Raw genomic sequence first — 16,867 nt, 5'->3', positions numbered from 1 at the left:
ATAAAATTCTCAACAACGAGAATGACAGCTACAGCAACGTAACAATGCGGCACAAATTTCGTCGCGACTATACGTACAAGTCGTGTAGGCGACCAATTCGAGAGGCGTGCATCATTCGCGTCATCCTTTGACCATCCCTTCCCTTCCGGTTGTCATTTCCGGAAAGGGCCGGGCCGAAACTGAGGCGAGTCGAATCCACGTTTGTCCGTCTGTCTGTCTGTCTCTATAGTCAATAGTGAGCATCGCGCGTCCATCGCATTGCTGTTTAATACTATTTGACGACACTTTACAACGAGATGTTCAAAGGCATGCTAAATTATCGAGAGCTTTCCGCCGCTTTCCGCATCGCTTCCGGTATAAAGCTTGGTCAATATTTACACCGCGGATATTAGGTATAAGTACACACACCCTGCGTCAATGAAAATTGGATGTACCGAAGAGGAATAAATTTTCATAAGCAATCAAAGCCGGTAAATATGACGAGTGAAATCCTGCATTGGAGCGATCGAACTTGACCGAAAGTGATGCTTCTGCTTGCGTTTGATCGACCAACGATCGTTCACTGGAATAATTACTATTGAAACCTTACGTGTGACTAAAATACAGATGTTAAATGAAAGATGCTCGGCGTATTTTCGATTTTACGAAAAATCTCGAGTAGGTACTGTCCAGAATTGTTGCGACATTTATCTTCGAACAAATATAAGAGTGAAAACGAAAATACCGCCGTATATATATATATATACTAGGGTGGTCCTTATTTGGGGTGTTAACGAATTCCGACAAGTGCGCCCCCTAGACACGTTTGAAATAAATAAAAAAAAATGTGTGCAAAACCCCAGCGCTGTAGTCCCATGAGAACACGTGCCTGTAAGCTCGTTTTGTTTCCCATTTAGATAACATGGCATTTTTAGACCAATTCAGTCACTATTTTTTCCAGTCATCCCTAAGTATGTTAAAAATTATTTATCCACATAAATCTATTGTTAATAGGCATGACTACGCGCACATTCTTTTTATATTATATTATATTATACACAATTGAAACTGAATGACCATAGTTTGAATGCAACTCTAATCAACTCATATCAAATTTATAATGAAATACGATACATGTGAGGTTTTGTAAAAGAATGTGCGCGTAGTCATGCCTATTAACAATAGATTTATGTGGATAAATAATTTTTAACATACTTAGGGATGACTAGAAAAAATAGTGACTGAATTGGTCTAAAAATGCCATGTTATCTAAATGGGAAACAAAACGAGCTTACAGGCACGTGTTCTCATGGGACTACAGCGCTGGGGTTTTGCACACATTTTTTTTTATTTATTTCAAACATGTCTAGGGGGCGCACTTGTCGGAATTCGTCAACACCCCAAATAAGGACCACCCTAATATATACATATAACAAGTTAAACGCGATGTTCGACTCTCTAGCTTTTCTGACTGCAACTGGTTTAGATACCTATATCCAAATTTTTTGGCAGAGAAACAAACATAGATTGTAAAATCGGTCTACTAGATGAACAACCTATTTTTCCAGAAACCTACTCGCACTTCGCTAGCTGTCGCATTTTCAGGCAAAGAATTAAAAGAAAAAAAAACCATCAATTTTCACTGGAAAATTTCAACCCCATCCGTAAACTGCATCGTCGAAAATAAAAACGGAGGTGAATTTTGACGGATATACGGAAAACTTTTGCACGGTGAAAGTCGCCTGGCGACGATCCAGGCGACAAGATGGTCAAAAGATAAAAAAAAAAAATAACACGGCATAAAAATAAATAGATAGGGGTAACACGAGATCGTGACTAAACGCCATCGAGTCGAATGACTCGTTAGAGTGCGCCCAAGGTACTTTGATAACGTCGTAGAGGAGTCGCGTAAGTGACGTCACGATATATCACGCGCGCGAGCGGTTGACGAAAGTGTCGCGAGCAATTGCTAATGACAGAGTATACCTATATTTTCTCCCTTACCTAGTATACGGGTGTGAAATATGTATGTGTATATAATAAATATTGTGAATAAGGAAATGTAGAATCACTTTTTGGGTACAAAAAATAATGAAATAGTTAGTTATTAACGAATCATTGTACAAGTTAGATAATAAAATATGGCTTGGCAGGTATATTACCATAGGTAATATGTAACCGTAAGAGTGTTGCATAAGCAACGCGAACCGCACAAAAAGTGAGTATGACAAGGAAAAAAAAGAAAAAAAGATAGAAACTTGCAGTTTTTTTTTTTTTTTTTTTTTTAGTTACATTATGTACGCGTGTACATATAACATCACATACACGTATAAACGTGCAACAACGTCACATTTGATTAAAAGAAATCGACCGTATATCATAATGTGAAAAGTATAATTGCGCGTGAAAAAAATAAAATAATAATAAAAAGTGATGCAAACAATCCGCTACAGGAAAGTCAAAGTCTCGCTGTACGTAACGATGACGGTATTCGCGGTACGTGATATTGTTAATACATTATGTAGAGTGTAATGTGAACAAAAGTAAATTCCATTCTTCCGCAAGGCCGGGCGGACGGATATCGTCATTTTTTCAACACACTGCGAATATAAAAGGGTAACGTACGTACAGGTATATAAAAAAAATGCGAAGATATCGTGCGTTAAGTAGGTGATGGTTTAGGGAGCGTGACAATCCTACGGACGTAACAAAGGTGTACGTAGGATATCGTGCATAGACGTACGCGGAGGACGTTAAAAATGACAAGGTAGTGTGTCGGTACGTGTCTGACTGACACACATCTGGCTAAACGAAGGGAGACGTGTAGCCTCGTTACGTAAGAGTTCGCGACGATGGTTGGCACAGTTCTTGTGCATGGCCCATTACTAGTTCCCGCACTACGTGGCACGGCACTAACGCCTCTGAGGAGCATTCGGACCGGCCTGTAATGCTCCAACAGCGAACCGTCGAAAGTAAAATACTGGCGCAAATAAAATGGCGAGGAAAAACAAACACACGCGCCATCGATTTTGGATGCTTGTGACGATTCTTCGTCGAGACAAATCGCTTCCTTTCGGACCGTTTAAACAACGAAAATCAAAGATGGAAACGATGGTTCGAGTTTTATGAAACTCGTTTTAATTCATCCAGCACGAATTTATTCGTCACAGGTTTCTGCGGTATTGAATTCTAAGATCGCTCATTTCAATCATCAGGATCTACACGCAAAGATGTTCTTTTGCCAAAGAGGTATGCACGCACGCACACACACACACACACACACATATATATATATATATATATATATATATATATATATACATCAGACTGATAATTAAACCCTGCAAAGGAATTTCTCAACTTGAAGAACTACCTGAGAAGCCTAACCATTATTAACGTCACGGTTTCAATTTCTTTCTTTTTCCCTCGTTTTTTTTTTTTCTTACTTTTTCTTACAGCAATCCAAAGTTAATTCGTGGCGATGGCCTTAAACGGCATACTTATATATATGTATAACCTACTAATTCTTTCATCGCATCGCCAGAGGTACATTCAAGGACTTGCCGAAAGCCTCGTTTATATTTCGAGTAGCGGTACCGCACGACACGCGTCGTTCCGTTCCGTAAAAAGAGAATGAGAGAAGAAAGAAATCTAAAAACGAAAAAAAACAAAAAACAAAATGATAATCAAAAATCACGAGAATCGTATAAATCTCCGGTACTACCACGATTATATATATATATATCACGTCCATCTCCCCAAAGACAATATCTTTCACACTCGTTATCCTTCGAGCGGTATTAATCGTACGAAAGTACGTTTTGTTGTACTAGAGAAATAAATACGAGTACGAACGTTATCAAGTAATCCAAGCTTTGAACGAGGTGGCGTGCCGTGTCGCCGTCTACGTAACCCGGTAGACTATTAAACCACAGAGAAACGACAAACGGACACTGGTCTGCATTCGGTTCATGAATACGGTGTTGCAGCCACGTGGGAGTAGGAGGAGGAGGAGGAGGAGGAGGAGAAGGAAGAAAAGGAAGAAGAAGACGGTGAAGGAGTACGAAGAGGAAAAGGAGGAGGAGGAGGAGATGAAAGAGGCTCAGTTTGAGACGCGTGGGACCCATAGTTCGTCGAACAATAGGCGCTCTTGTGGGTCCTGAAGCACGGGTCCTGCCTCCTGCAACGCAGGCCGCGAAGCTTATGCGTAAAATACCAAAAGACGGTTGGTTATACGCATGACTATAACATCGGCAAGGCCAGCGGGAAAGGAATACAGGACTGAAAATAGAGAGGAAGAAATAATCAGCCACGGCCGCGTTTTAACCATCGAGGGTAGTCGGGCGTAAACCCGTTATTTATAACGAACCAACGGTCCAAAAATGTTCCCCGTCTGACAAACCGAATGACGAAGGGAGGAGGAGGAGGAGAAGATGAAGGTGGAGGGAGGAACTCGAGGAAGAAGAAAACGCAGCAGAGATGGAGAAAGAAAGAAGGTACAAACTAAGGTCGGATATCTGCAGGAACGAGTGGAAGAAAACAAAAATAAAAAAAAAAATACATTCCTCGACCGTCTAATAAAACGATTCTCCCTTTCTTTTTGTTTCTTGGTGATTTTTTTTTTCTCTTCAACTTCGTCAAGCCGACTCACCCTTTTCAAGGATAATCATCCCCTCCCAATCTTCGTTCGTAATTCCGTACCGCACGAATGCTCGCTCAGCTTCTCAATTAGTAGACTTTTTGTACTGCAGGTATAGTGCAACCTTCGACTATACGATATATACATATATATATATATATCTATACGTCAGAGACTATTTCAGGATGACCGGAAATTTTTGTCTTTTTTTTTTCACAGAACATTGACATTTGTCATTTGTAATCTACGACAGAAAGAAGATAACAGAGATGAAAAAAAAATTGGAGGCAATCTTACAATCCTGGCATACCGTGATCAGATCACAATTGGTATAATAATAGTGCAAGAGTGATCGTTTGGAACGTTTGGAGTTAAGGAAGGAAAGAAATATGTGGGGTCTAACTTCCATTTGGTTTCAGATTCTTCGACGAGAGAACCTTTCCAGATCGAAGTTGTCGGGAATGACAAACACGTCGAAAAACGAATGTACGTACAAGAGGAGTGAGTAGCAGGGTAAAAAGAAAGAGTTACGGTCTAATTATAAGTAATCAATAATGATTAAAGCTAATCGAATCCCCGAGTGGTATGGCCTGGAGGATTGAAGTGGTCGATGTATGATGTATTCTATAAATAATTCAATCTTTCACTGCGGTATATAGGCATGTACTTTTAAAGGTTAATGATCTTACGGCATCAAAGGATTGAAGAAGAAGAACAACATTCGTGATATCGGATAAAAACTGGGTACAGGTGTAATTATTTAAGTATTACCTATCAGGAGGTAAACTTCATTCCGAACCTTTGGTAACGAGCAAAAATAACTCGACATTAAAATTCTATTTTTCTTTCTCTCTCCCAGTTGTTTGATACGTTCATACGTCATATATTCACATATTATATTCACAACTTAACGAGTCGACAGATAAACGGCGGATAAGATAATCAGAATCGTGCGTGCGAACAAACCCCTGAATTTCCTCCGCAACGATTAACCAAGTCCAAGGATTTTAATCAGTGATTAATTTCCGGCTTGAACGAGACGATATGAGTTACGTATACGCGACAAGGGCAAACTCGAGATCTGCTCGAGTGATCGCGTTTCCCAAGCGCGCACGCAACCCCTTTTCAAACGGGAAACGAATTTTTCACAACGAATCGTTAAAAAGTCTATAAATTTGTCAAATATTTCAACGTAGTTACGAATTTTCTCCATCGTTATAGACGAAGAAGAAACTAGATATAACACGAGAATTTATTACTTAAAAGTGTAAGTTGTAAGGAATCATTAACTGGCATTATCGAGCGCTAATAAAACGCTCGCGGGCGTTGGGTTGAATTTGCAGTTCCACTCAAAGGGTGATGTAAACACCGGTTTAACGTTTATCGCGTTTTGCACGGTAGGTAAAGTACAGCTTTTCCACCATAGATTCGCGGTAAATCTGAGTACAGTTTGTATGTGTGTACATAAGGTAAATGTAAAACGAGTTGCAATTACGTCGCGTGGGAACAGTTGTAAAATGCATATTACACACACGTATTAAAGCTTCTAGACGATGCAGAGAACCGGCTTTGAAGATCCGGACTTTGGTTAACCGTCAACTCGTTACAAGCATGACGGTTTACAGAGATGCATGATTTTTTTTTTTTGCTTTTGTTTTACGGTATCGCTTCTCGACCCAAATTACACAAATCAAAAGTAACGACGTATTATTATTACAAAACTCGAACTATAATACCGTGCAAAGTAAAAACTGAAAGTATACTTCAAGTCAATTAAAATTGCTTACGTGAAATTCAAATTTAACGGTTTTTAATACAATTTTCGCGTTACTCGGATTCACTTTGTATATATATAAATTTGTACCACAGGTTTATACTTTTGTTGAAAATCTCGAACGTCCTAATAAAAGAATTCAACATTTACCGCACCGTTAAATTTTTCCCGTATATGTTCATTCGAATAAATTTACATTTACGGTTTTCACTTACGACGAATGTAACAACGAGATGTAATATACATGTAATGGTATAATATCGTATACCGCAAAGTGCAACACGCGTTTTGCGTCCCGCTTTCTACACACGCGACTGCACAATTGTTACTATTATTATTATTATTATTATTGTTGTTGTTGTTGTTGTACTATGTATTTATTTTGATGAATTTGTTTCCCCTCTTCGTCTTTCATTGGCTGGTATAAAAAAGGTTTAGGAAGAGAAAGTTCATTCCGACAGTGGCGAAACATGATCGTTATAGTTATGTGGACACCAGGAATATACATAATACATATATATATATATATATACGTTTCATACGTACATATAAACGCATGTCCGAATTACAAGAGCAAGTGTAAACGCGATTTGTATAACTACATTATTTACACGGCGTTAAGAAGCAAATCGGAAATCCCCCTTCCCGAGGTCAATGACCGCGAATGGGATACGTTTCATTGTGAACGTAACGACAATGGGCTGCAGAGCTTTTAGGGTGTCGCTGTATATGACGCTTATAAACGTATCCTTAATAAAAATAAATAAATCAACAAGCAGAAGCTAGTTCAGAGGCACAGTGGTGGTTCGAGAAGTGTGTTAAGGGGGAAAAAAAAAGTCCGCTGTAAACCAGTTTCGTTTCACCGATATATAATTTATATGTCAACGGTTGCGTGTAAGTATAACAATTAAACACAATCGCGTGTGAAAGTCTGAACCTGCGAGACAGAGTCCAAGATAACAATTAGTCAAATAAACGGTCAAGGTGAAAAAAAAGAACGGTCAGAGTGAATTTGATGTTTTTAGAATCATCTGGAACTTGGATGTTTTTGCCATTTTTCGGTTTCCAATTTTTCTTTATCGTAAAAAAGAAGAAGAAGAGAAAAACAAATGAGAACAAGAAAACGTGAACTCAACGCCTCGATCGCTGCAGACGTGTTTTCTTTATCGAGAGATAACGTGAATTCCGAGACAAGACGTAAACGGGATCTCAATTTATTGGTTCAAACTGGCGTTCGTCCGTGTGCGGCGATAGAAAAAAATTTGAATCATGGCATTTGCAGTCAATATTTTATATAAAATTACAGCCCTACTCCTATAGCTGTACATTTTTTAACTTGAGAAATATCGATGAAAAATGGGTGAAGATAGAAAAAGAAGCGAATCGGTACAGAAACAACGACAGAAAGAGAGAAGGAGAGATAGAGAAAACGCAACGCGTAGGTAACTTCGCATATTTTCTAGAAAACGTTACGATGAATTATGGAAGCAGAAAAAATAGCCTCAAACCCGAAATAATTTTCTCGCTCTATATAAATTGCGTAATATTGTATATACGAGCAAATTCAACGATATATTAGCCTGTAGATACAGTATTATAACAAACTAAATAACCAAGTGGAAGTCACAGGTTACAGTAAAGAATAAAAACATTTTTTGAACAAAGATAAAAACATGGAAAATAAATTTAACTGCGTTCGTAGAAACGAAGAAAAACGAAAAAGTTATAACAAATTCATTCTTCACCGTCGGAACAAATGATTATTCATTTTAATATCCGCTCATTCGTCAGTCTTACGTAAGCAAATATTAACTTTCGACGAAACGCGAACAGCGTGTCGAAAGAAGGAGAAAAAAAAAGACCCCGAACAACATCAACGAGGTATAAAACAACAAGGAACACATCGATCGCGATCGTGCAATTCGAACTTTCAATTTCAGGCCACATAACGTGACGTTCGCGTATCGCGATCGAAACACCAAACTCTCAAACTCTGTTCCTCATAGTCACTCCAGTGAGGCAATTCGGGCACACCTCCTCCTCCTCCTCTATAGCCGGTCTTTGGTGGTAACTATAAATAGATCGTAGAGAGGGTGGCAGACTAGCACGGTTAGGTGCAGACACGTGGTAGGTATAGTCCAGCAACATATTTTAGTAATTAATCAAACCGAAAACTCCGCAGACTCCAGGATGATGAAAATCAACAACTCTTCGATTACTTTGATCCTCCGACCAAATTTTTATCGCTCGCAAGCACTCCTCTCTCTCTCTCTCTCTCTCTCTCTTTTATCCGAGTGGCTGGCGTACCGGATCATAACTACAATAATATGCGATGCAGATGCCCGAATTAAAGTATATTAAATGAAAATGCTTGCCGCGTTCTTTCATGATTTTCACGAATTATAGATTGAGGTATAAGTACACTGTAAAAATAAAAAAATTGCGGTGTGGACTTGTATAGAATATCTTTCAAGACTATTCAAGACTATTCGATGCCAATCTAACACCATCTGACGTTCAACTTTTGAATTGACCACAACAAATTGTTCTACAGTAATCCACACCGTCAATCTTTGTACAGCGTATAATCGATTATACTCGATAAGCGACCCATGTGTTGAAAAATCCCTATTGTCAGAATAATTTTCGTGTTTCAGGCGATGTCCAAATGATCCAGCAAGGTGTGTGTACGTGCAATGTGTGCACGGGTATAACACGCGTAAAGCAAAAAGGGAAACTCTTGACCACACAATGGCAGAGATGGAAGGAAGTAAGGAAGGAAGGAAGGAAAGAAGGCATGCCGACCGGCATGCATGGCACCAGCACCGCGTATAATATCGTACGTTCCGACTGCACACCGGAGGGCAGGTGCAGCTCGTTGCGTTGTGGGAAAACCTGGACACTGCAGCCCGTGCATGCAGGAGTGAACGGTACAAAGCTGTAACTATACCCACGTAACCCAGTAGCAGAGAGTAGGATAGGTATAAGGTTATGAGGATGGACGTTACATACATTATACGCGTACATACATTAAAGTTGCAACGAGGTCGAAGTGGTTAAAATTTCGCCAACCGCAAACCGCACGAGGAAGCGAAACGAAACGAAACGAAACGAAGCGACGTTCGATCCGTGACGAATATATATTCGAAAATGAAATTCGCTTGGAAAGGTTTTCTTTCGATAAGAGAGAAGAAGAAAAAAAGAAAGAAAAATAGCGTGCCATTGGGGGGAATCCATTAATGAACATTGCCATGTTTGTATTATTAATATGTTTCGTACATATATACTGTTACGTATATTATAACATATTGCGAAGCTTCGTACCGACTAGCGACTGTGAAAAAGGAAATGTAACGATTAGCGATGAACAAGTAATAGACGGTTCGATTTTTACCCAGAACCACGGCCGTGTGGTTCTTACTCATCTAACGAATTCGGACATAAGAATTGGAACAAATAAGTAATTCTTTTTTTATCACCGCGCGTTTATTTTCGCATGAATAATGAATTCTCATTTTACGATTCTTGCCGCAAAAACCTTTCGCCAGTCCCCCGAAACGATGAATGATATACACACCGACACACGGATTCCTACACGTGGTAAGAAGAACGGAGAGGAAAAAAGAAAGAAGAAGAAGAACGATCTCACAGCTCCGAATAGATTCATCGGTGTTACTTGCCGAATGTTTTTTATACGTAAATAAAACTCGAAATGACTATTACGAAATTTCTGTCTACATTCACTTTCGATAAGAATACGCGGTTGATCTTGAAAAAATATTTCACTGCGTTCTCAGACTTTTCACGCGTTCATCAAGCTCTCGTTCACCGTGCAGCAGTAATCCCGCGGTATTATATACCTGTAATCAAAGGTTCGGTACTTTCTCCTGCAGCGAATAAGAGCTTGAACATCGTCCGTTATACCGTGCGCCCAATAAACTGCAATTTCCTGCACGCGCAAGTTTTTTCTTAAGCCCCGTGTGATAAAAGTCATTCGATTTTCGATAAAATACGAGAGTCCGTATCTCACGACAATTGTCATTGAAAGTTATTTCGTCCACGGATTGAACAGCGAGTCAATGTTTTTCAATCAAACAGTATCACCGGTTTGGTGGGTCGGTTGTTTTCGGACTAAACAGTCGTCGAAGTGGTAAAGGTGGGTGTATAAGTTGGCCGCAGGAATCAGCCCTCCGAGCAGCAGCCGGTTCTCAAATAAATCGATAAGAAAAATTTACCTATTCGCACGAGTCTAATGATGAAAAAACCGTCTTTCCACCGACAAAAACGACAAATCGCAAATTCTCCTAATCATATACCCGCATAGCGATTATTTGCGTAAAGATGAAAGTTTCGTTAGAAAGTTACAAAGGTATGTAGGTAAGAATGCGAAATAATATGCAAAAACTTCCACAGCTCCAAGACGAGCCAAACGAATCCGCAAACTCGAAGACAAATAATTACCGTAATTGAACAAGTTCGCGTCTTGTTTCTACCCATTGCTCATTTTTCGATTCCCGCGCTACCGCATGGAAGTAGTAAGAAGAAAAGGAATAAGAAGAAACCGAAGAAGGGACGCCGAGGGATAAGGGAAGCTGGATTTTACGCCGAGGGAGAAAACAAGGTGCCGGTGGTGGCAGGGGGGAGTTAACTAATTCTGTAACCCTCTTCTCGTTCTCTGTGAGTGCACGGGACTGCCGCGTATTTTCGTAAATATACCCATACATAGGTGTACGATGCATACCTACGTATACACCTACATAGATAACAGGTATATACCATGGCTCGTACAAATTTTCAAATAGATTTGTAAACGCGATAGAAAAGAATTTCGGTAAACGGCAAGGTTCAAGGTACATACCGACGACAGGTACCTGTACATATATATAACCTGCAGTAAATGAATTCACGAATTTTGTCTACCTGCGTGCCAGTCGAATGAAAACAAAGAAAACTACCGTTAGATTTTGTGCCAAATTTTTGGTAATAACATGGCGAAGAAATAAAAGAGAAAAAAATTTTTTTTTTATCTTCCCCAAATTATTTTCCGACGAACGTATTCTTTCCAACATTTTTCTTTTTTGCAACTGATTAAAGCGTCACGCCTAAACGAATACGAAAAGAACGAAATTCTAATACGAACAAGATCCAGTTTATTTTCACATCCTTGTACAACGGTACGAAATTACAGTGTCGGGGGGCTGGATGAAACTTGAAGCAACCCTAATACGGTGTGTAACGTTTAAATTCAAATCGCGGTTATAACAATCGTCAATTTATTGCCTGCCTGCTCGTCACTCGCTTCGAAACTGCAGGTTGTAAACGTTAAGTAATCACTTGTTTATTTACCGTCAAACAAGTTTCGTCTACAATGATAATCGTCAATCAAATACAAATACATACAGGCTAAACGATACGTAACACCCGTTCATTATTCATTGCTAACTCTAAGAACGAGATCGGCGTATTCAAGCATTGCATTGTTCGTTGTCGTAATAATTTTACCCGGTTAATTCATTATTTCAAGCGGATAACAAATGTTGTTTTTTTTTTTCCTTTTTTACAACACAATTCCGTACGCACAAGGGCCTGAAAAAAGTGTACAAGTCAAACTAACCTATAACAAACGTGTAACTGATGGAAAAGTTTGTATACGAGCAGATCCTGCTTTCCAATATGCACTTAATTACTTTGTACTCTGGAATACTTAAGCATTCTTATGTATTCTTTTGTGTCTACTCAGATCTCATTGTTACCATTAATTTTTAATTTCTAAGAAAAAATATTATTTCAAACTACAACTTCGGTTAACTTAAGAACGATAATAATAATCATGATACGTATAAATTGTACAAATAAATACATAAGCCGTTCAAACGAGAATCGATAAAATTCAATCATCGGTTGTAAATTTTGAGCCACGTTCGTACGTATACATACATATGTACATGTATATGCAATGTGTGTATTATAGGGAGGCGTGTATAAAAAGGCTAAAACTGTTCGAAGATTAAATTTAGGATAGCGTTATGATCGTGAGAGAAGAAGACACGCGTTTGCCCTAGTACGAGAAGGAATCTAAAAACACGCGTGTTATTCTATGTATGTACATACATACATATGTATATACATATACCTACTCGTAGCATATAACCACTTATGTATTTGTAACGCGCATACAACGAAGTTTGTGAAATGCTGACAACAGGTGTGCCGCTCGATCCCTACGCTTTCCATCAATTTCATCCTTAAGTTTACACATGATCTATAATCTATATAATATACCTACGCATCGTTGAATTATATGAATACCAGAGTCCAATTTTCCCTTAATTAAGAAATTATCCTTTCCGCGAAAAAAAATCTCGACTCGATTTTCGATAAGATGAGCGTAGAAAAGTGGGATGAAAAGATTTCACAATAAAGGAAGATGTACACGAATGTATGAAATTATATTCGATTCGGGATTTAAATTAAGTACAGGGGTGGAGGGCGAGTAGAGGATTAAAACGAAAGTATGCAATACAAAAAGAACAACGATTGGATCTGTCGATGAGAGTTTAAAAAACGAATTCCCCTGTACCAAACATATTTAGAACGGTCGAACAACGAACCCGGAGTTGTGTAATGTTATAAAAAAATTCAAGGAAAGGTTTATTCGGTGAAAAAAAATCGATGCTCGAGAATGCAAATTGAGAATGTATCCATCCTTTTTATCCCCCCCCCAATTCGCATTTCCTTTACGAATACCAAATGAAGCTGGATTATACGTGCGTAACGTACTACACCCTAATTTATAAATGCGATTTCACCGTGATGGAGTTGAGGAGAATAATATGATTCAATCCATTGTCCACCGAGGAGAAGTAATGAGCGAAATTTTGAAAAATCCACAGTCGTAACTGATTACGGGTACAAGTCACGTGGTAAATATTCTTCGTTCAAATATTTCATTTGCAATGAGAATTTAAAAACTGTACATTACACGCGTATATTCGAGCCGAGATTAATTCAGGGTCGAGATAATTCTTGATATAGAGAGAAAAAACGTTCATCTCGTATACAATAATCCATTAATTTCGAGAAACTGCTAATATCAATGACCGATGAACTTACTGTAGTAACAATAATATAAAACTAACCTGTGCAATCGTGAATTGAAATCGGTCCCACGATCAGTTTTGATGTGACAAAAAGAAATATAATCCAAAATAATACAATATTACGATATATTGTACGTATATCCGAATAAATATAATACGATGCGGTGACGTACGACAGCACAAATCACATATTTCAATATCAATTGTTGTATATTACGTGTAAAAAAAGCAAATAATTATACGACAAATATCATGTGCGATAAATTATACTGAAAATTTTGATTATGTTACGTATTATTGTTGTTGTTTATAATTTTTTTATTATTTATTTCGATTACTTTTCTTCACACCCACTGAATTCTGTATATTTCAAACTCCGCTTGAAACGTGCGCTCAAAGTTGTTTATTTATTACGTAATAAACCGGGGTCATACATATATATATGTATATATATATGTATACGTATTATATACATATACTGCACTGATTATCCACAAACACTAATCACACGCGATATCGATATGGACATACAGGTGATATTTATCTCAGATCGTGAAGTCAACCTGACTAGTCATACAAACAAAGTATTTGCTCGACGCATGACAAATAGCCAATATAATTTCGCCTACATGCGGTTTTTGACACTTGATTAAAAAGTTTCTAAAAAATAGCGCGGGTATTAAAGTGCATGCAAAAATACAGAATTAAGAAAAACCGAATTCTAATCATCGATCATACGGCGAATGTCTAGCGAACGTTTTTCAAAAACGTTTCATTTTCAGATTCCATTTTACGAACGCGCATCAATACGTGTAACTGCAGTGTAACATTTACATGTTGCACGTGTTTTATATCGGTATTGAATTTTCTCGTTCATCAAACGTTGTCGTTTATAATTAACAAACAAAAAACAACCGCAGTTTCTGTTTTCTCTTTTTAATTTAAGATAAATCAGGATATAAGAATAAAAAGAAACACGTGCATCGATTCGGGACAAGATTTTCTTCTTTTATTATGTTTTCATTATCATTATTATTATTATTATTAATATTATTTTTCTTATACTTTCATCGGTCGCTTTTCTATTTCTTCTTTATTGGTCCCAGGAAAAAGAGCGGGTTTAAAATTTTGGAGCAAGAAAATAAATGAAATAAAAAAAAATGTCGAAACGAACGAGAGACGATGCGAAGAAGTAATCGCGACAATTTTACGTATTTGTACGTATATATGATATAAACATTCGTACGTATGCGTATTATATGTACACAGGTATGCTTTGTGATACACCGTATAATACGATGTAGAAAATAAAACGATGCGATACTCGCGGCGCTAACGCTCGCGGGCAACTGACAAGTGTGACAGTCGGCAGCCAGCCGGCTAGCTGGCTTTACTTTAGCCGCCGAACACCGCTGCCAACTTAACGCCGTGAAAATCTCCGCTCGGGCGTATTGAGGCTTCCCTCTGTGTGTACGAATATGCATCTGCAGTACATATATATACGTTTAACGTAGGGTGTGCAAGCGTGTGTTGCGTGCGCGCGCGTCAACGCGGCGTCTGCGCAGACGCTTTTACGCGCCTTCACGCACCGCGTCATTTTCTCTCTCTCTCTCTCTCTCTCTCTCTCTCCTCCTCCCCCTCGCAGACCTCAGACTCGAGACGGTGGGCAGCCCTGACCTGTTGTGTGGGAGAGGTGCCGGATTGGAGCATTGACTATTACCCGACGGAAAGACCGAAGGACAAGATAAAGTTGTGATAGCAGGGAACGATGCGCTGACACTTGGACATTTTCAATTAGATACTCCGCGCTTAGGTTGTTTTTTTTTTTTTTTCACCCATTTCTTTTTTTTCTTCTTCACGGTACATTTTTCTCTGTCTACGGGGAAATTCTTCTGAATTTCAAGGCTAATGTATCGGCAAAAATTTCACACGTATCGAGTAACGATATAGATTTCTTTACAAAAAAAAGAAAAAAAACAACATAAAAATATACGTACAATGTAACGAACCGTTAAAAAATAATGGGATAAATTTGTCAAATATACGTGAAAAATAAAAAATTATTCACTGTTCATAATAATTATATTAATAACAAACACAAAAGTAGTAAATTCACTCGAAACACTCAAAGATTGTATATATATATTTCAATTTTGTCAGCTTGGTTTTTCTGCGGTGTAATAATTTCCGTGATGAATGAATGCTGGAACAACGAACCTCTCTATGGTATGCACTTGAATTATTATTATTATTATTATTATACATGCGTGTGTACATATTATATACCGTGTACACATACGGGCATGAGTAATCAGGAGTTTACAAAATTGTACGTGTAGGTATGTTAATTATTCATAAAAGTATATGTACATGTACGTATACTTGTATGTATAACTCATGTCAAAGGGGCCAAACGCATAAATCTTAACGACGTCTTTCCAACGCGGCTGATGATGTTTCGGATTATACAATTATACACAACCGCGTTTGGTTGATGGATTTATTTCACCCGGTGTGTTTGGTTCAGTTTCACACCACCATAGTACGATATATTTCAATGAATTATTACCGTTATCGATTATTGATTTATCCAATTTCTCATTATTATTACTGTCGAGATCAATTCTTCACGTACGCTTACTAAAAAAAATATAAATACAGTTTCGCCTCGAATTTTTAAACATTCGTCAACTGCTAAGTTCACACAAAATTTGTGCGTGTACTGAACCAAATGTAACGACTGTTTTACAACAGATCGATATTTTTCCGAAAATTTTTATTTTTTTTTTTCAAACACAACTTACGATATTCAAATTTCCAATTCAAGAGGGAGAAAAATTTCAATACCATTTTATTGGGTTCGAATATCGCTTCGAAATTTTTATATCCAAAAATGATAACCCTAGTTATGAGGTTCTTACCCCCAAGAGAAAAAAAATTATACATCCGACTGGTCTGCACTCTGTGAACAAAAAGTTAAGGCCTTTGGACGGTATTAGAAATAGAGAAGAATCGCTGCGTTTTGGAGAAAGGATAACTGAAGGCGAATCGAGACGGAGGGTAAAATCGAAATTTCGGGGATACGGTTTTACCCTGTATGATGGAAGAAAAGTCGTCACCTTTTTACTCGACGCGGAATATTCGGACGAGTCCAGGACGTTCAAAACCTTGTAAAATACCGCAATAAAGAAAATCCCACGCGATTCAGTGACAATTTTTAACTTACCCGCGGTTCGTTTAGCTACCTATAATGGTTGGAATAAAACCGGCTGTCGGTAAGGCAGCGTTCTGTTTCAGTAACGATCGGTCAGTTCGTGATCCGTGGTGAAGAAAGGTGGTCCAGGCTACAACAGGATGCTGCCGCATCGACGATTT

General features: G+C 38.2%; 2 protein-coding genes across 3 annotated transcripts in view; both read right to left on the bottom strand.

The window, feature by feature from the left end:
* The window catches only part of LOC124302535 (uncharacterized), a 39,341-nt gene extending 24,524 nt beyond the window's left edge, over nt 1-14,817 (bottom strand). For both annotated transcript variants that reach the window (XM_046758807.1, XM_046758816.1), the window contains exon 1: nt 13,532-14,817. The gene's annotated coding sequence lies outside the window, so the exon portion shown is untranslated. The remainder of the gene's footprint in view (nt 1-13,531) is intronic.
* LOC124302430 (uncharacterized) overlaps nt 1-16,867 on the bottom strand; it is a 190,934-nt gene that overhangs the window by 151,707 nt on the left and 22,360 nt on the right. The gene's annotated exons all lie outside the window — the stretch shown is intronic.

This window comes from Neodiprion virginianus, chromosome 1, assembly GCF_021901495.1.
Source record: "Neodiprion virginianus isolate iyNeoVirg1 chromosome 1, iyNeoVirg1.1, whole genome shotgun sequence".
NCBI lineage: Eukaryota > Metazoa > Arthropoda > Insecta > Hymenoptera > Diprionidae > Neodiprion > Neodiprion virginianus.
Note: the sequence above shows the minus strand (reverse complement) of the source record. Positions and strands in the feature narration are given on the sequence as shown.